A 20099-nucleotide genomic window follows, 5' to 3' on the forward strand; every position below is an offset into this window, starting at 1 on the left:
AAATCTTTTATCTGATAAAGGATTAATATTCAGATTACATAAAGAACTCCTACAACTCAACAAAAAAAAGAACAAATACATGATTTTAAAATGGCCAATGGACTTGAATGGACGTTTCCTCAAAGTAGATATACAAATGGCAGTGAGCACATGGAAATGTGCTCAGCTTCACTAAAAATCAGGGATGTGTAAATCAAAACTTCAGTGAGATAAAAATGGCCACTGTATCATCCTTAAAAAAAAAAGGAAAACAGACACCATGTCCCTGGAACATTCCTTAGTGCCAGCAACATGGCCAAGTCAAGGGAGAAAGGAGAGCAGACCTGGGTCAGGAATGCCCAGTAAACTGGGACACACTTCCTCCCACGTGTGCTGGCCAACTTGGTGTGATCTGCAGAGAGCTGTTTTTGGTTTGTACACCAGGACAGCTGCTCCTTGGGATTCTGGTCCTATAAGTAACAAAGCAGACTGTGCTGGTGAAGCCACTGCGTCTGTAGCCTGGGTGATCAGCCCCTCTCCCTGTGATGACTGGTGTAGACCAGAGAGCCCAGGAAAGGGACGACAGTATCCAGGCAGCCACCCCTGGACAGCGTGGAGAGGGACAGGAGGCGCTATCTTCTGGCAAAGTACCAGAGTTGCTGCATGGAGCAGAGGTGCACCTGTCCTGTCCACCGTCCATCACTTGTAACAGCTTTTCAGTGAACCCTGTGCTGCACATCCTGGCTCCAGGTGTCTTCCCTGGTCTATTGACAACCTATCCCATCGTCCCAGAAAAACCTAGTGGTGGATGGTTCAGCCAGTATTAATGTAAGGAAGGAATGGCGAAAATATGGAGAAATTAGAAGCTTTGTGAACTGCTAAGTAAATGTAAAATGGGGCAGCCACTCTGGGAAGAGGTATGGCAGTTTCTCACATCATTATATGATTCTGTGACTGCACATTGGCATACATGCCTGGGCATATTGAAAGCAGGTACTCAGGGCTATGTGTATGTCCCTGTTCCTCGCAGCCCTGCTCCCAAATGCCAAAAGGTGGACTTACTCCAAGTATCCATCAACAGAAGAATGGATAAATAAAATGTGACAAGAAACCTTAAAAACAAACCAAGTTTTGACATGCTTATGACGTGGAGGAGACTTGAAGACAACATGCCACGTGGAATAGTCACAAAGACAGATCTTACATGATTCCACATATATGAGGGACCTGGGGTCTGAAATGGAGGTTTCCAGAAGTTGGGATAGGAAGAAATGGAGACGGACTCTTCACTTGGGAAAGAGTTTCCATTTGGAAGGATGATGAGGTTCTGGAGATGGATGGTGAAGACTGTTGCAGGACAATGCAAATGTGCCTAACGTCACCGAACTATGCTCTAAAAATGGCTAAACTTGTCCATTTTACATTCTGTATGTTTTGCCACATTAAAAAAAAAAAAAAAAAGAATCAAGGAAAGCAACAAAAAGAAGACAAATTTCTGAAGCATTCGAATCCTTGGTTTCAAGCTGGTACAATGGTACTCCTTCTGGGGTCACTTGTCCAGGGACTCAGGAGGCTGAGATAGGAGGATTCCAAGTGTAAGGCCAACCTCAGCAACCCAGGTAGGACCTGGGCAACTTATTGAGACCCTGTCTCCAAACAAAAAATAAAGAGGACTGGGGATGTAACTCAGTCATAAAGCACCCCTGGGTTCAGTCCCCAGTACAAAAAGAAAAATAAAAAATAAAATATCCTTGGTTCCAACTGTATTTCTGCCATCTGATTCTCTTGCTTGTTTCTGTTGCTTACAACTAAAGTAACTGTAAGCCAGGCGCAGTGGCATATGCCTGCCTGTAATCCCAGCTATTCAGGAGGCTAAGGCAGGAGGACGGCAAGTTCAGGACCAGCCTCAGCAACTTAGCAAGACCCTGTCTCAAAAGAAAAAAAAAAAAAATTGAAAAGACTAGGGATGTAGCTCAATGATAAAGAGCCCCCCCCATACCAAAAATAAATAAAGTGATTTCTACGACCCCTACTAAGATCATAAGGATCTAAGAATATGACTCTATTTCATCGTTTAAGAAAAATGAAAAATAAATAAATATTAGAGAGGGAAGAAAAGATTGTCATTTTTACAAGTTCATCTCTGTGTTGGTCATCTTATACACTGTTTGTATAATCGTTCTTTTTATATATAGTGAGTTGGTTGGTTTAAGGGTGTAAAATAAGAGATAAGTTCATACAAATTTATCTAGAATACAAAGAATGCTTTTCCCCTGAAAACTAGCTACTATAGTGTTATAGTAACAGAGATGGAGCTGGGGAAAACATTTTAGCACATCTGCAAGTTGGCACTACCTGAACCCCTCTCAGTTACCATGGTAACTACTGATATGTGGGTAAAAATGAAACAAAGGCATTAACTTTTAATGCCTGCTTAGCTAGTTTAACCAGAGTTTGCTGGAGCATCAGATATTTTTGCGAAAGGAAGGAAGGGAGGGAGGGAGGGAGGGAGGGAGGACTAAATCATAGAATCTTAATGAAGCACTGTGAACTGCATCCAAAATTCGAAGCTGTGGGTCATTAAAACTAGTGCATTTCAACCTTGAACCAATCAATAACATGGACCCTGAAGTTTACAAAAACCAAGTAATTTCTCAGGCAAAACTCAAATAGAACATTAAGAAGGATGAACACACTATAAACGAGAATACAAACTGAAGTCATGCCATGGATTAAAGCTGTGTTTTAACCTTAAACTGTTTGCCTAATACTGGGAACTCTGAAGTAATAAAAAATAGAGATTTTATAAAAATGTCTCAAAGCCCAGTGACCTCTACCTGAAATGCAATTGCTTCAAGATGCAATTGTCAGTTCTAAGGTACTGGCAAGATTTTAGTTTTTAAATTGAATGTCAGGAGCATATGTTATAGTCTGTATCTGGATATGGTTTGTCCCCCACAGGCTTACGTCCCTGGTGGAGCAGTGAGGCGGTGGAACCTTTAAGAGGTGGGGTCTGTGGAAGGTAAGTAGACCATGGAGACTCCATACTCAGGAGTGGATTAATGCTGGTTTCATGGACTGGGTTGGGTGTCCCAGGAGTGGTGTAGTTCCTGAGACAGTACACTGTTGTAAAAAGATTAAGCCTGCCCCGCCCCCTGAATCTCTTCCTTCCTACCTTAGCATACACATTTCCACCAACATGATACCATCTGCCATGAGGTTCTCACCAGAGCCAAGCAGATGCCAGCACCATGCTCTTGAACCTCCAGAACTGTGAGTTAATTAAAGCCTCTTTTCTTTATAAACTACCCAGACTCAGATGTATTGTCATAGCAACACAGAATAGACAAAGATAATATCTTTTGTCATTTTGATCATAGCCATCCTAACATATAATGACTTGGTATCTGTATGGTTTTCATTTGCATTTCCCTTGTGGATTAGTGATGCTGAGCACTTTTTCATATATCTGTTGGTCATTTGTATATCTTCTTGGAAAAATGTTTATTTAGGTCCTTTTTTTTTTCTTTTTCTTTTTTTTTTTTTTTTGCTATCAAATTAGTTAAGTTCCTTATATATGTGGATATTACCCTTTATTGGATTTATGATTTAAAAAAGTTTTCTCCCATTCTATAGGTTGTCTTCTCATCCTGTTGATGGTTTTCCTTTGCTGGGCAGAAATGTGTAGTTTAATGCAATTTCATTGGCCTTAATTTTGGAGGTGATGTTCAAAATATGATTGCCCAGACCAATAACATTTTCTCCCAGAAGTTTCACAATGTCAGGTCTTAAGTTTAAACCATGAATTCATTTTCGGTAATTTTTGCCTACAATGAGATAAGGGTCCGGTTTCCTTCTCCTGCTTGTGAACATTTCCCAACACCGTATATTGAACAGACTCTCCCTTCCGCATTGCATGTTCTTGACTTCCTTGTTAAAGATTGGTTGGCAGTAAATGCAAGGATTTTTTTGGTCTATGTGTCATTTTTTATTTATTCTTTTTAAAAAACATTTGTGTTAATTTTAATGATAAAGAGGGCATAGGAGAAAAAACTGGCTATTTCACTTATATTGCATAACAAGCTAACCAAACTTGTCATGGAAGATCAACTATAAAACAAATCATTTTACTTATTGTTTCTATGACTTTTTCTAGCAGATTTTTGTCTTTCAAATAAGGCTGAGGTATAGTACACTGCAAAAATAATAAAAGGCAAACAAAAATAGTGCTAAGTAAGAAATACTCCCAAACTGAAGTACCATTCCTGAAAATGTCACATAGTAACCATTTATCAGATTAGAGCAGCAGGAGAGAAAGTTACTTCCAAGTCATTATGATTTTAGTGGTATGTGTCAACTTCTCCATGGTAACTTCCCAGCATCATTCTTCATTTGTGAAGTAGTAATTCATGTCAAAAAAGAAAAGGGGGGTTTGAGGAAGTCAGTGAGTTCGCTGTGATAAATTACCTCTCCAGTTTTTATAAACGTGCCCATCAGTACAAAACTGAGCAATACCTAAGACTGGAAGAGACTTGGTTTAAGTTATGAAGAAAATTAGAATGGAAAAATACAAGAAGCTAGAACCAGTGGGCTTGAATAAACCCCTTCCTGAAAATCTGTATTAAAAAAAATAAAATCAATAAAAATAAAAAATAGAAACAAAACTCAGTACAAACTAGCCCGAGTGGTTTGATGGACAGAGCAATTGGGTCAACTCTCAGAGTTTTATTTATTCTTTTTTTTTTTCTTATAAACTTAAAAAAATTTTTTTAGTTGTCAACTGATCTTTTTTTTTTTTTTTTTTTTTTCAATTATATGTGGTGCTGAGTATCAAACCCAGGGCCTTCCCCACCCCAGCCAAGCGCTCTACTACCATAGAGCCCAACTCCAGCCCCTTTTTATTTATTCTTAAATGCATGGATTTATATTTTGGGCTCTCCAGTCTGTCCCATTGGTCTGTATGTCGTTTTTATTCCAGTACCCTATTGTTTCTGCTACATTCTTCTCACTCAAGATTGCTGTGTCGATCCAGGATATCTTATGGCTCTGGGTCAGTTTTAGTATTTTTTTTTAATCTCTGAAAAAATGCCATTGGAATGTTGAGAGGATTGCATTGAGTCCATATCACCACTTAGGAAGCAGGGATATCTTAACATATAATTCTTCCAATCATGAACACAGACATCTTTCCATTTGTGTCTTCTTCAGTTGCTAATCACCAATGTTCTATAGTTCTCAGAATACAGATCTTGCACCTCCCTGCTTAAATTTATTCCTAAATATTTTGTTCTTTTTGATGCTATGGTAAATGGGATTGTTTTCGTATAGTTCACTGTAACTGCCTGGAAACACAACTGATTTTTATGTGCATTGATTTTATGTCCTGCAACTTTACTGAATTAATTTATTACTTCTAACAGGTTCTCTTGGTGGAGTCTTTAGTGTCATCCACCATGTCAGCTGCAAAGAGAGAACATTTTTCTTCTTTCTGATCTGCATGTCTTTTATTTCTTCTCACTGCATGATTGCTCTGGCGAAAACTTTTATCCTATGTTGAATAACAGCAGGAAGGGGGACTCCTTGTCTTGTTTCTGGTCATAGAGAAAAAAACTTCCAGCTCTTCACCACTATGCGTCAATATGTATGTTAACTATGGGCTTGTCATGCAAGGCTCATACTGTGATGAGCTTCTGTCCGTCTATACCTAATTTGTTGAGAGTTTTTATCATTAAATATGTTGAATTTTGGGGCTGGGGATATAGCTCAGTTGGTAGAGTGCTCGCCTCGCAAGCACAAGGCCCTGGGTTCAATCCCCAGCACAAAAAAAAAAAAAAGATGCTGAATTTTGTCAAGTGCATTTCCTGCATCTATTGAAATGACCTTCAATATTCATCCTTCTTTCTCTTCTTGTGGCATACCTCATTCCCCGGGTGTGTGTGTTTTGAACCACGCTTGCAACCCAGGGATAAATTCCTCTCAATCATGGTGTATGATCCTTTTAACACGCCATATCAGTTTGCTAGTATTTTATTGTGGATTTTTGCATCGTTGCTCATCAAAGATGTTGGCCTTTAATTTTCTCTTCTTGTAGCATCCTTGTCTGGGTTTGGTATCAGGGTAACTGACTTCATAGAATAAGTTTGGAAATGTTCCCTCCTCTTCAACTGATTGGAAGAGTTTGAGAAGAATTGGAATTAATTCTTTTTTAATGTTTGCTAACATTCACCAATGAAGTCACCCAGACCTGGACTTTTTCTTTGTCAGGAGGTTTTGATTAGTGATTCACATCTCCTCGGTCATTATTGGTCTGTTCGGATTTTCTATTTCTTCATAATTCAATCTTGGTAGATTGTGTGTTTCTAGGAATTTACCTCACTTCATCTAGGTTGTGTGATTTTTTTGGCACATAGTTGTTCAAGAAAGTCTCTTAAGATCATTTATATTGCTGTGGTATGGTGGTGATGTCTCCTCTTTCCTCTTATAATCTTTCTTATGTGAATCTTTTTCTTAGTCTAGCTGAAGATGTGGTCAGTGTTATTGATCTTTCCTCTTGTGTCTGACTCAATCATTTTTGCTCCAGTCTTTATTTCTTTTCCTGTGCTAGCTTAGCTTGTTCTAGTCTTTCTACTTACTTGAAGAATAAAGTCAGGGTTGTTTATTTGAGATATTTCTTAATGTGAACATTATCACTGGTAACTTCCCTTTTAGGTTTCTTTTGCTGCATCCCATACATTTTGGTATGCTCAGGATTTATTTTTGTTTCTCTTGTGCTTCCTCCCCCCCCCCTTTTTCTCTGCTGGGAACTGAATCCAGGGGTGCTCTATCCCTGAGCTACATTTTTTTTTTTTTAATGCTGCCTCACTAAGCACAGGCTGGCCTTGAACTTGTAATCCTCCTGCCCCAGACTGCTGAGTAGCTGGTAGCTGGGATTATAGGTGTGCACCTGACTTTATTTCCCTTTGGATTTCCTCTTTGACTCATATGTTGTTCAGGAGTATGCTAATTTCCTTTGTTTTTAATTTTTCACTTTCTTTTATTTCTAATTTCATATTATGATCAGAAAACATACTTGATTTTAATTTTCTTAAATTTGCTAACAACAATCATCTGTGAATTGATGGCTCAATGTACGAGCTCTCCTAGAGAATGTTGTGCGTGTCTGAGAAGAAGCATCCTATTACTACTAGGTGGAAGGTTCGCGTGTGTCTGTTCCGCTCGCTTGGTCTAGTGTTATTATTCAAGTTCACTGTTTCCTTATTGATTTTCTGTCTTGATGATCTCACCATTGTTGAAAGTGAGGTATTGAAGTCCCTACCATTCCTGTTTTGTTATTCAGTCCTTAGATTCTGTCAATATTAGCTTCACACATTTATGTACTCTGATGTCAGGAGCAATATATTTACAATTATCACGCCCTCTTGATAAATTGGTCCCTTCGTTGTTACATAATTACCTTTTCTGTGTCTCCCAGCAGTTTTTGACTTAAAGTCTATTTTGTCTCATCCAAGTACAGCTATTCCTGTTTTCTTGTGTTCACTTTGCATGGAATGTCTTTCTCCATCCCTTTACTTTCAACCTATGTGTGTCCTTAAAGTCAAAGTGAGTCTTTTGTGGGTATTAGGTTTGAATTTTTTTTTTTTTTTTTTTTTTTTTTTTTTTGGTACCAGGGATTGAACTCAGGGCACTTAAGCACTGAGCCACCTCCCCAGCCCTATTTTGTATTTATTTGACAGGATCTCACTGAGGCTGCCTTGCTTGCTAAGGCTGGCTTTGAACTCCTGCCTCTGCCTCCCAAGCTGCTGGGGTTAGAGGTGTGTGCCACGCCCAGCTGTTTGTTGTTGAATCTTGTTGATATTGTCCTTTTTATTTTTCCTCTCAGTCATTCTATGTCTTTAAAGCAGATAATTTACTCGACTTAAATTTGAAGTAATTACCAACAGGTAAAGACTTCCTACCCCACTTTGTTAATTATTTTTGTTCTCCTTTGCTCCTCTTTCTCTCCCTCTCTCTCCCTCTCTCCCTCTTGCATGCTAAGTGTTTACTCCAACACCCTCAGCCCCTTTCCCCACTCTTGAAATGCTCACTGGTGATTCAATGGTGCTTTTTTCTTTTTTTGTCTTTTTCTCCCCCCCGCGGTAGTATTCGATTCTTTTCTCTGTATCTTTCATGTATCCACAACGGAATTTTTCTTACATTTACCATGAGGCTTATATAAAACATCTTACAATTATTAATCTACTGTAAGCTGGTAACTTAATTTCAATTGCATACCACAATGCTACATTTCACTCTTCCCCATACCTACAATTTATCTTATTGTTTTCATAATTTACATCTTTTCATATTGCATATACATAAATAGTTTTGTCTTAACTTTTATGCTAATGTTGAAAGTGACTTATGTAACCAAACTTATAGCATGAAAGTACTCTGAATTTGACTATAAATTTACCTTTATCAGTGAGTTTTAACTTTTCATATTTCATGTTCCTAAATTAGCATCTTTTCATCTTGAACTCCCTTAGCATTTTTATAATGCAAGTCTGGTGACGATGAACTCCCTAGTGTATTTTTCTGAGGAAGTCTTTATCTCTTGTTCATTTCTAAATGACAGCTTTTCCAGGTATAGAATTCTTGGGCGGCAGGATTCTTTTGCTTTTGTTTTTGTTTTTTTACCATTTGGATATATTACCCCACTCTCTCTTGGCCTGCAAGGTTTGCTGAGAAATCTGATAGCCTTATAGAGATTTCCTTTTTTTCCTATGGGATGTTCTTCTTTTGGTGCTTGGGAAATCCTCTTGACCTTTGACCTTTGATAATTTGATTACAATTGATCTTGGTATAATTTTATTTTGAGTTGAATTTATTCAAAGAGTTGTGAGCTGACCTAGATGTCTATATTCCCCCTCCTCATAATATGGGGAGAGTCATCATTATTTCTTAAGTAAGCTTTCTTCTCCCTTCTCTTCTCTTTTCTCTGTGGAACTTCTGCAATGCATACCTTGGCTCATGTGCTGATGTCTCAGAAATCTTATAGTATTTTTTCACTCTTTTTCATTCAGTTCTTTTCCTTTTCTGATTGATTTCAAATGGCCTTTCTTCAAGTCCATAGCCTCATTCTTCTATTTGATCCAGTCTGCTGTCGAAGTTCCTTTTGCATTTTTAAGTTTTAATTATCATATTGTTCAGCTCCAGAATTTGTTTGGTTCCCGATTTCTTTTTTTAAACTGGAAACTGAATCTAGGGCCTGTGTATGCTAGGCAAGCACTATATCGCTGAGCTATACCCCCAGCCCTTTTTAAATTTTTATTTTATTTTGAGACAGGTCTCACTAAACTTCCAGGTTGGCCTTGAACTTGAAATCCTCCTGCCTCCATCTCCTGAGTAGCTGGGATTATGGGCATGTGCCATCACACCCATTTATTTGATTCTTTTTAAGATTTCTGTCTCTTTATTGAACTTCTAATTTTGTTCATGCATTATTTCCATTGTGTTCTCTATTTGTGTTCTCCTATAGCTCACTGAGCCCCTTTAGAGCAATTATTGTGAATTATTTGCAGGCAATTCACAGATCTCCATTTCTTTAGGGTTATTTATCGGGGACATTACTGTCTTTCTTTGGTGGCATAAGGTTTCCTTAACTTTTCCTATTTCTTAAAGTCTTGCTTTGCTATCTTCACATTTGAGAAAGGAGACTCTCCTCTATTCTTTATTGATTGACTGGGAAAGAAAGACCTCTACTCATGAGTTCTGCTAGGCATTCTGGGTGTCTCTCTGAACTTCTCTATGTATCTGCCCACTCCACATCTCTGCATCTGTCCTCTCGGGGGAAAAGGCTCAGTCTCCCGAAAGCAAGCCAAGTGCTCATTTTCCTCTGACAGTGCTCTGAAGTGCTTGGGGCTAATTGTCTTCTCCCAGTACCGTGGAGGTGATGAGCTGTTCGTCAGCCTGTGCTTCTGCATGATCTGCAGAGACACATGCACACCACCTGGAGGGGTGCACAGAAAACACCAGCTCTTGGGGACTGCAGAGTCCTGGGGGCCCACATGGGCTATTTGAGGGGGGCTTACCGGGGGTGCATTCTACGAGGTTTTGCGGGGAGGGCTCTTGATGGAGTTTGCCAGGTGGTCGTAGAACTTGTCGAGTTCCACACCCCAGTTGCTGTAAGCACCGTCCCTTTTCCCTGTTCCTAGTTAGGCCCAGACTAACACCCTCAGTGTCTGGGTGGGGAAGAAGGAAGTGGGCCTCGTGCGCAGGACCCCGTGTGCCGGGGCAGCCATGCACTCGTGATGCTCCCACGTCCCCCATGAAAGAAATCCCCAGCTTGTCACTGAGGTGTGCCATTGGGGTGGGTTCAGCAGGTCGGCTGCCCCTGTATATCGTCCCCTCTTAATAGGTCTGTTCTCTAGTGGGTCACGGAGGCCTCTCCCCTGAACTCCCAGCTCCCACCAAGCTACTCTGTCCATGGGTAGAAAGCCAAATCAGCGTGTGGGGGGCGGGGGGCTAACATCACCTGTTGTGTCAAACACTGACATTGTCCCTCAGCGTGCGGGTCTTCGAATGATGAAACCAATACCATCCCTTAACTTTCGCCTAATAGTCTGCCCTTAATTTTCATCTTTATTTTGGCTTTGAGTTTCACAGGCACCCACTCTTCCCAGATCATTAGAAAATCAAACAACTAAAAGATTTTTCTTTTTCACCCAGCAGCTGAAGACTTTGTTTTTTATATGGAAAGAAGAAACATATCGACTATAACAAAATAAACAAACATTCCATTCTCTGAAGTTCTTCTGTTGATTCGGCTACTATGGAGCCACTAACACAAAATCTGAAACAGTGTCTAATTGTGATAAGTTAAAATGATTTTGCATCTTATTAGAAATACGTGCATATGATTCAAGGTACTTATTCCCAGAAAGGGGCATGCAATTTCCTACTAAATATCCACACTACTCGATTAAGAAAGGTATCTTCTTCTTTTTCTGTTTTTCCAGCTGTCTCTTAGTATTTCTTCTGAAGCATTTTTATTTAGTAGATTAAAAGTTTTCCACAAGAAAAGCCAACATTCGGTTTTTCGGGTTGTCCTGTCCTATGCATGGCTCTGCTCCCTGAGAGCGTCCTGCCTCATCTTCTACCACGCTCAGTTCACTGCCTGCACCCCACAACCTGTGATTTGCTGGATTGGTCCAGCCAGACCTGCTTCTGCCAGTGGTGAGCCTATTGACCGAGCAGTGGTGACTGGGAATCTGATACTAGGGGAGTATCAAAAATCAGCAAATGTTATGGGGTTTTCCTTCATCTCTCCAGAGCTGGTTGTTAAAATGTGAACTTAGGACATCACTGTCTACAAGGAGGACCTGCTATCGCTCTAAGAGGCTGCTTATAAACATTGGGAGCAGCAAGCCCCCTCGTGGCCGTTGTCAGAATTGCAGGGGATGAGAGGGTAAGGTTAAAATTGATTTCTCCCACCTTTTACATAAGCTGTACTGTTAGAGTAACAGTACTGATTGTTGTAGGTCAATGTCACCTGCCTCCGATCACTTAAATGTCATTTAAACCACCTTAAATGTCATTCTCAAGAGCCGTAAACATCTTATTCATATAATTTTCTTTGTCTTTGTATAGCAGACATTTCTTTTGAAGAGCATTCATTTTCTCTGGTTCACTGTGGACATGTCTACAGGAAAGGCAGCATGTCCCCAATTGTCTAAGTCCCTTAGACGTACAGCTAAGCCATATGAGAAATGCAAACTGTACTAAAACACAAACCACATCAGGACTCCTTCCTGATTAACACTGTGCACTTGCTTCCTATTGTATCTAAAATAAGATCTAAACTGCTCAACAAGACCCCTGGGTCCTGGCAGCCTAATTCCTGCCAGACCTTGGATGCTTCTTCCCCTGGCTGACCCCTTTCTGTTATGCAGGGTCAGCACAAAGTCCTCTTCACAACAGGACTTTTCCTGGGCACTTGCTCTAAACCAGTGTCTACCCACTTGTCTGTGTATTGGTCACATCAGCCAGACTTGATTTTCTTCAGACCACTTATCTCTACCTGAAGCTGCCCTGTCTAGAAGTTGGAAGTTCAGTGTGGATGAGGCCCTGTCTGTCTTACTCTTAGTACCTTTCCCACAACAGACCTCTGGTATGAACAGATGTCTCCAGTGAAACAATCGAGAGTCCTGCACCCATCAGCCTTCCCACCAAAGTTCTCATCCTGGTGTAGAGTGACCAATTTCCTTGGACAGTCCCTATTTGGCACTGAAAGTCACCATCCTGGAGATTCTTCAGCCCCCAGGCAGAAACTGAAATGGTCGGCATCTTAGTCTGTTTTCTGTTGCTTGTAACAGAATACATGTGACTGGATTACTTATAAAGGAAAGAAGTTTGTTTGGGCTTACAGTTCTAGAAGTCCAAGAGCTGGCATCTGCTTGGCTTCTGGTGAGGACATTACACTGCTCCATGCGTGACAGAAAGAAAGGCAAGCAGCAGAGGAGCAAGAAAGAGCCAAAGGAAAGCCAAACTTACTTTATAACAACCTGCTCTCTGGGTAACTACTCCAGTCCTACCATAGCAAGAACTCAGTACAAAAGGCACTGATCCATCCATGAGGCTCCTCCAGGTTGACCCAAACTCTTTCCTGCAAGGCCCCACCTCCAGCACCATTGCATGAAGGAGCTAACCTCAGCGTAGTCTTGGTGGGGACAACAGTACTCAATGGCAGCTGGTCACCTTGGAACTGGTTGCCTAGAATCACCTTTGTGGGATTATTTTGAAAAATAGCTAAGGAGCATTAAAATTTTTTAAAATATCAATAACATCCTCTGAATAACAGAAGTCAACTTGCAGATTATCCTTTATCCCTCTGGGGATGGGTATGGACTATTTGAATCAGCAGAGTTAAACTATCTTAGCACATTCATTTGTATTAGTCTTAAAACTTCAAAATATGCAACCTAATATTTCTTTAAAAAGGATCACATTGCATTTTGCAGGTAATGTTTTTAATATGAAATGTCTTTTCAGAAATAATGTGTTACAAATACCACATGTGTGACTCACTGCTAGTAAGGTTAGGAACTTCCCACATGAAGTCGCTTAGACTCCTAAAATAAGTTTATTCATGGGGTTTTTTTACATCTTCCTGATTAAAAAAAAATCAAAAACTGAGTTTTCCTTGTTTTATTTGCAAACATTTCTATTTCTCCTTGAACTTGAAACTGTCATCAGAACTAACAGTGGCTGGGCTACCACAGACGTCTAAATTAGGAAGGGATTAGGTAGTCCTCAGTTGGCGTGTATCAGAATGATTCAATGAAGGAACAAAACATATCAAAAGATGAATTTTAAATCTATTTAGGGAATTAAAATGCAACCACGTGCTGAGACCATCCCCAGTATACGGAAGAACCGTGTTCTCTATGGTGATGCCAAAGGGCGGGTCCGCCATGTCTGGTTGCCGTATTGTCTCGTTGGCAAGAAGACAGCTGACGAGAGAGACAGCGAGGACACGTGTTCTGTCCAACCCCCATTCCCACTCTTGTCAGAATGTCCACCTGTCTTCTGAAATCACCAAGAGCCAGCAGGGAAGGAAAGGTCACAGCTTCCCTGTGCCCAGCGTCTGCAATCCATGCCAATGACCAGTGTTGGAGGGCAACCTGCGGGTCCCCTTATTTCTCATCCCTATCATTGTTGACAATATTCCAAGACCAACAGGGAATCTGCAAGACCAAGGTCTTGAATTAAAATCCCTCATGTCACCCACCTGGCTCACACCCACGGCACTCCTGAAAGTGTGGTTCAATAAATACCACACCCCAAAATCATGTGAAGTGCTTATTAAACAGACAGATTCCTGGGTTCTACTAAGTCAGAATTCCGTGGGGTAGGGGGTAGAAGCTTGTGTATGTAACAAATCCTCTGGTAGTTCTGTTCTGTATCAGGATTGAGCCTCAGTGATTCTCTCCTGGTGTCTGAGCACGTTCCCCAAGTCTCATGTTTTGGGAATTTAATGCCCAAGGCAGCAGCGTTGGAGATGGGCCCTAACAGGAGGGATTTGGTCATGAAGGTCCTTCCCTCATAAATGTGACTTTGTATGTGACTGATACCACATACAAAGAGATTGCTGAAATGGCCCATCTTTTGCTCTTCTGCTAGGTGAGGAACAGAGTTCCTATCTCTGGCCTTCCCACCTTCCACCACGTGATAACACAGCAAGAAGGCCCTCCAGCAATGGCCAAGACTTGATCTTGGACTTCCAATCCTCCAAGTTTCTGTTCTTTATAAATTACCTGGTCTTGGGTATTTTCTTATAGTAGCACAAAACAGACCCAGACATACTTGGTCTTCTAAGCAGAACTAACTCTCAGACTCCCTCTCCCCTCTAGAGAAATCTTTTCAGGAGAATTCCTGTCCTAAGCATGCCCATGGCAAAGCCCCTTCTAGACATCCTTCTCTTTGGAAAAAAATTCATGAGTTCTGAGGATTGAAATTAAATGTACATGAAAGTGACTTTCCAGCCTTGACTCCCGCAAAGCAAAGAATGACCCACACAAACATCACAGGTAAGGTCTGTCTTCTGAGGAACTTCACCTGAACTCTTGCTTTCGCTTGATTTTGAGGACGCCAGACCTCGGGTTTGCCTTACGCTTGAACCTGGTTTTCTCTAACAAGCAATGAGCTACTGGTCAGGTCCAGAGCTGTGGTTAAATGTCTCCTCCAAAATTTGCGAAAAAAATTTAGTTTCTATTGTAAAAAGCAACTAAACTAGCAGGTGAGATCTTAATTGGTATTTAGATCATGAGGTCTCCACTTGTGATGGATTAATGCTTTATCGCAGAAGCCAGTTATTCATCATAGGAATGGATTCCTAGTTCTCTCTCTCTCTCTCTCTCTCTCTCTCTCTCTCTCTCTCTCTTTCTCTGTTGCCTTCTGCCATGTAATGACAACAGGAAGTCTCTACCGGATGTAGTCCCTCAATGTGGAACTGCCTAGCCTCTAGACTTTGAGTCACATAAACTTCTGTTGTTTCTAATTTCCCAGGCTGTGGTATTCTGTGATAGCAGCAGAAAATATACCAAGACATCCTGAAATCCCAGGTCGTGGGCACTGAACTGTCCAGGTGGGTTAGTCTAACTTAAAGCAGACTACAACCAGCTGGTCTCACAGCCTAGTGGATGTTCTTCATTTCAGCAATATGCTAGTAGGTATTTTGAGAAAATAAATCTTCCCTGGACACACCAAAAGTAAATCATTAAAGTATAATTAAGTAAATTAAGAGTAACTGATTTATTATGTGTAAAACAGCCAGCATAATGCTACATACATAGGAATATTACATAACAGTTGTGTTAGTTTTATGTTACTGTGAAAAAATACCTAGAAAAACAACTTCATGGAGGAATAATTTTATTTTGGAGTTTCAGAAGCTCCAGTCCACGGTCTGCTGGCCCCACTGCTGTGGACGTGTGATGAGGCAGAACATCATGGCGGAGGGCATGACAGAGCAAAGGGAGAGAGAGGAGAGGCAGGGGTGGAGAATGAGGCGGGTTTCCTTGACACACCTCAAGGACCCTCTCCCTTCAATCAGGGTCGCAATTCCCACAGCCCCCACCACCTCCAGTAGCCCATTCAGCTGTCAGTGGATTAATCAACTAATGGAGTCAGACCCCTAATAATGCAATCAGTTTCCCAAAGTCCCACCTCTGAACACTGCTTCATTGGAGACCAAGTCTTCTACACACGAGCCTTTTGGGGACACCTCATATCCAAACCATAACACTGGACATTAAAATGCAAATATGGACCTAGATAAAATCACTGGATACAAATACATTCCTAAATACATATAATTTAAAATACTCCATAAGCAGGACATGATGGCACATGCCTGAATCCCTGAGACTGGAAGGCTGAGGCAGGAGGATCTCAAGTTTGAAGCCAGCCTCTGCAATTTAGTGAGGGCCTCTCTCAAAATAAGATAAAAGAATGACTGGGGATGTAACTCAGTTTTAGAGCACCCCTCCATTCAATCTCTAGTACACACCAACAATAGTCATAATAATATTCTAATGATTACAAAGAGGAAATAAGTTATTATCTTTTTAAATAGCTCCTACTTTCTCTTTTTACTATTTTGTGGAATCATGTTTTAAACAGACAGGTTCCTGGGTTCCTGGGTCTCTGAAGACTTCAGCTGCTCCCTGAAAAGCAATGGCATGTACCTGTCATCCCAGCGGCTCAGGAGACTGTGACAGGAAGATCACAAGTTTGAAGCCAGCCTCAGCAACTTAGTGAGGCCCTAAGCAACTTAGGGAGACCCTGTCTCAGTGTCTGAGCACCTCTGGATTCAATCCATGGTACCAAAAGAAAGAAAGAAAAAGCAATGGACAGCAAGGAAGATGTGCCCAGCTGGAATCAAACCTTCCCACCTGCCTCCAGGACACTCAGATGATTGACTTCCACGGGCATCTCTAGGCATTCCTTCAAGGGTCTCTCCAAACTGGAAGGATACCTTCCCCACACGGCACCTCTCCCTTTTGGCTGCCCAGTATAACACATGCAGCCCCAAACTAGCTCACTCCAGTCCGAGAGAAGCTGTAAGGCAAGAGCCCCAACAATGTTCTACCATTCCAAAAGGTTTTAGTTTTGCAACTAACCATTATGCTGGTAGAAATTCAGAGTAGACAGCATCTGGAGAGTAAAATTAATTGGTATAAAGTTCTTGTGCCTAACCGTATAACCTTTCTCAGAGAGTTCTCACTCTTCTCGCCTGGTTTTCTGGGGCCATTTCAGATCACAAGTAGCATTAGAAGGAAAAGCAGAGATGGGGACAGAGATAACCACTTAAATTACAGACAAATTAATTTAGCAATGATCAGGGGAAAAAAAAAAAAAGAACAATTAGTTGATGCAATTCAGAGCTATTCCGTACCTGCTACAAATCCAGCTTTGGACTGGGTCTGCAGAACAGAATGAATAATACCCTGTTGGTGCTCTCATGATGAACGTGATCTCTATGTTAAGACCAGTATTTAGTGACTAACTTCAATATAACTATAAAAAGTGTCAATGGTAGTTATTTTGCACAAGTATCAATTGCCCTAACTTCAGGAAATAAAGGTATTTGCTGGAAGCATTGGACAACTTATGAAATTGTCAGTCTGAACAAGAAGGCTGCAGAAACATCAGGAACCCAAAGACGACAGTGAGAAGTCACACACTCTTCTTGTGGAAGAGTGAACCAGGAGTAGAGAAGTGCAGAGATTGGGGACAGCTGGAATCCCAGCACCCATCTGTGGCTGTCTCTACTCTAGAGTCACTCTTCCACAAGAAAAGAGGTCTTGGGCTGGGGAGATAGCTCAGTTGGTAGAATGCTTGCCTTGCAAGCACGAGGCCCTGTGATCAATTCCCAGCACTGCAAAAAAAGAAAAAAAAGAAAAACAGAAAGAAAAGTGGTCTTGCTCTAACTTGCCTTATCAACTCCAGTGCACAGGGGAACAAAGTTACATGAATCAGCAGCCTGAGAATGACACAGAGTGACTACTAACTTTGGGACATTCCTTGCTTTGCTATACACAGAACTTCTTTCCAGGCAGATATTCCCAAGAGACCTTTAAGCACATTGCAAATACCACAACTATGGTGTAAAATGCTGGTCAGCATTGAAAATTCAGCATTCTTCTGTTCCCCAGTGGAACATAACCCAAAATGATATCTGGAAATTGCATCCAGAGGTGAAACGGGTGCCAAATTGGAGGTTACAGACTGGATTGTGTTCCTAACAAACTGGATTCTTGGTTGTGGCCAGGTGAGTCTTATAAATAAGATGAGTCTTCCATGTTTTTATGCCCAAGGTAGCAAAAGAATACTTTCATAACTGGTCACTGTGTTAGCTTTCCATAGCTATGATCAAATACCTGAGAAAATAACTTAGAGAAGTAAAGATTTATTCTGGCTCACAGTTGCAGAGGTTGCAGTCCATGATTGGCTGACTTGCTCACAACGGGCGTATGTTGAGGCAGAATGTCATGGTAGAAGGGCATGGTAAAGGAAAACTGGCAGTCAGAAAGCCGAAAGAAAATGAGAGGAAGGGGCTAGGAACAAAATATGGTCCCCAGGGTCACACGCTCCGGACCTACTGGCTTAACGAGGCCTCACTTCTGTAGTTTCCACCACCTCCCAGCAGTCCCCTCAGCTGTCGGTGGATGGATCCTCTGATGAGGTCCGAGTCCTCCTGCTCCCTCCACTTCCCCAGAGCCCTGTCTCTGAACATGACTGCATTGGGAACCAAGCCTTCAACAATGAGTCTTTGGGGGGCACTTCATATCCAAACCATAACAATCACCCAGTCCCCATGGTTGCTAAGTGTCTCCATGGTATGCTACAATATATTTGGTCTGTGTTCCTGATTCCTGGCGCAGAGTTCCTAAAACCCTGGGAACTTCCTGAGTGCTATGGTTTAGATATTAGGTGTCTCTCAAAAGCTGATGTGTGAAACAATGTAAGAAGGTTTAGAGATGAAATGTTTGGGTTATAAGAGGTTTAACCTAATTAGTGCATTAATCCCCTGATAGGGATTGACTCGGTGCACCCTGTAGGCAGGTAGGGTGTGGTGGAGGAGGGCGGTCCCTGGTGGGGGTGCCTTTGGGTGTATATTTTGTGCTTGGTGAGCAGAGCTCTCTCTGCTTCCTGGTGCTATGCTCCTGGCTACTTTCCTCCACCACATCCTTCAACCACGATGTACTTCTGCCTCATCTCAGGCCCCAGGGGAATGGAGCTGGCCATCTATGGACCGAGATCTCTGAAACTGAGCCCCTAAATGCTTCTCCTTCTCTAATTGTTCTCGTCAAGTCCTTTGGTCACAGCAGCAAAACAAGGTGACGAAAACACTGAGTGATTGGAGTGTCTTGTTATTTATAACAAGCCAATTTCTATTCTACCCAAGTCTATGCTAATGAGTTGACTTAGGGTGGGGCCCCTGGCTATTCCCAAGGTGGGACTGATCACCAGAAAGACCATAGTTGTGATTAGCTTACCCACTGACCTTCCAGAGACTAAGGGACAGGTTGAGGGGGTTATAAAAAATCTTGAAGGCTCTGTAATCCCAGCTACTCGGGAGGCTGAGGAAGGATGGTCACAAGTTTGAGGCCAACCTTGACCCTTGGCAAGACCTTGTCTCACAAAAAATAAAAAGGGCTGGGATGTAGCTCAGTGGTAGAGCACCCCTGGATTCAACCTCCAGCACCACACAACTCTTGAAGGACAGTTGATGGGCTTCTGGGTGGGTTGGTGAGCTCACCGGGGTGCCAGAAGGTGGAGCACCCACAGAGGTGGCGGGAGTCAGGTGCCCGGCACTCGCCCCCTTCATTTCCTTTCCCGTACATCTCCTCTCTTCCACGTGGCTCTTCCTGAGTTGTAGGCTTTATCATAAGCCAGTAAATGTTAGTGAACGGTCTCTCTGAGATCTGTGAGCAGTTTAGCAAATTATGAACCCTGAAGTGAAGGTTGTGAGAACCCCTAAGTTTGTGGTCATCCAGGCAGAAGCATGGATACTCCAGGCACCTCTTTGTGGTTTGCATTTGAAGCAAGGATGGGAGCCATCTTGGGAGGCTGAGTCCTTAACCTGTAGGATCTGTGATCATTAGTTAGTGTCAGAATTTCATTGAATTGTTGAACAGCACGTTGGAGAACTGGGTCACTGGTGTTGGAAAATAAGGTCATCTCTTGAAACCCAGGTGGCTGGATTCCAGGACTCCCCTCCCAACACACATACACAATCAAAAATCTGGGAATCCTAAGTCCCTTATACAAAAAGCATAGTATTTCTCTAAACCCTAGGCACATCCTCTCACACGCTGTAAAACATCTCTGGACAACTTACAAAACCCAATACAATCAAATGCTCTACAAATAGCTGTTGTTCTGTTTTGTCAAGGAAATAATGACAAGGAAATAAAAAGCCTGTCTATGTTCAGTACAGACGCAATTTTTTTTTTCAGATATTTTCCACCCAAGGTGAATTGAATCTGTGGTTCCAGAACCCATGATACAGGAAGCTGATTGTACACCAATATTTGATATCAGGAGGAAAAAACCCTCACATAGTCCTACAGTGA

This window comes from Sciurus vulgaris (genome assembly GCF_902686455.1).
Source record: "Sciurus vulgaris genome assembly, chromosome: 13".
Taxonomy (NCBI): Eukaryota; Metazoa; Chordata; class Mammalia; order Rodentia; family Sciuridae; genus Sciurus; species Sciurus vulgaris.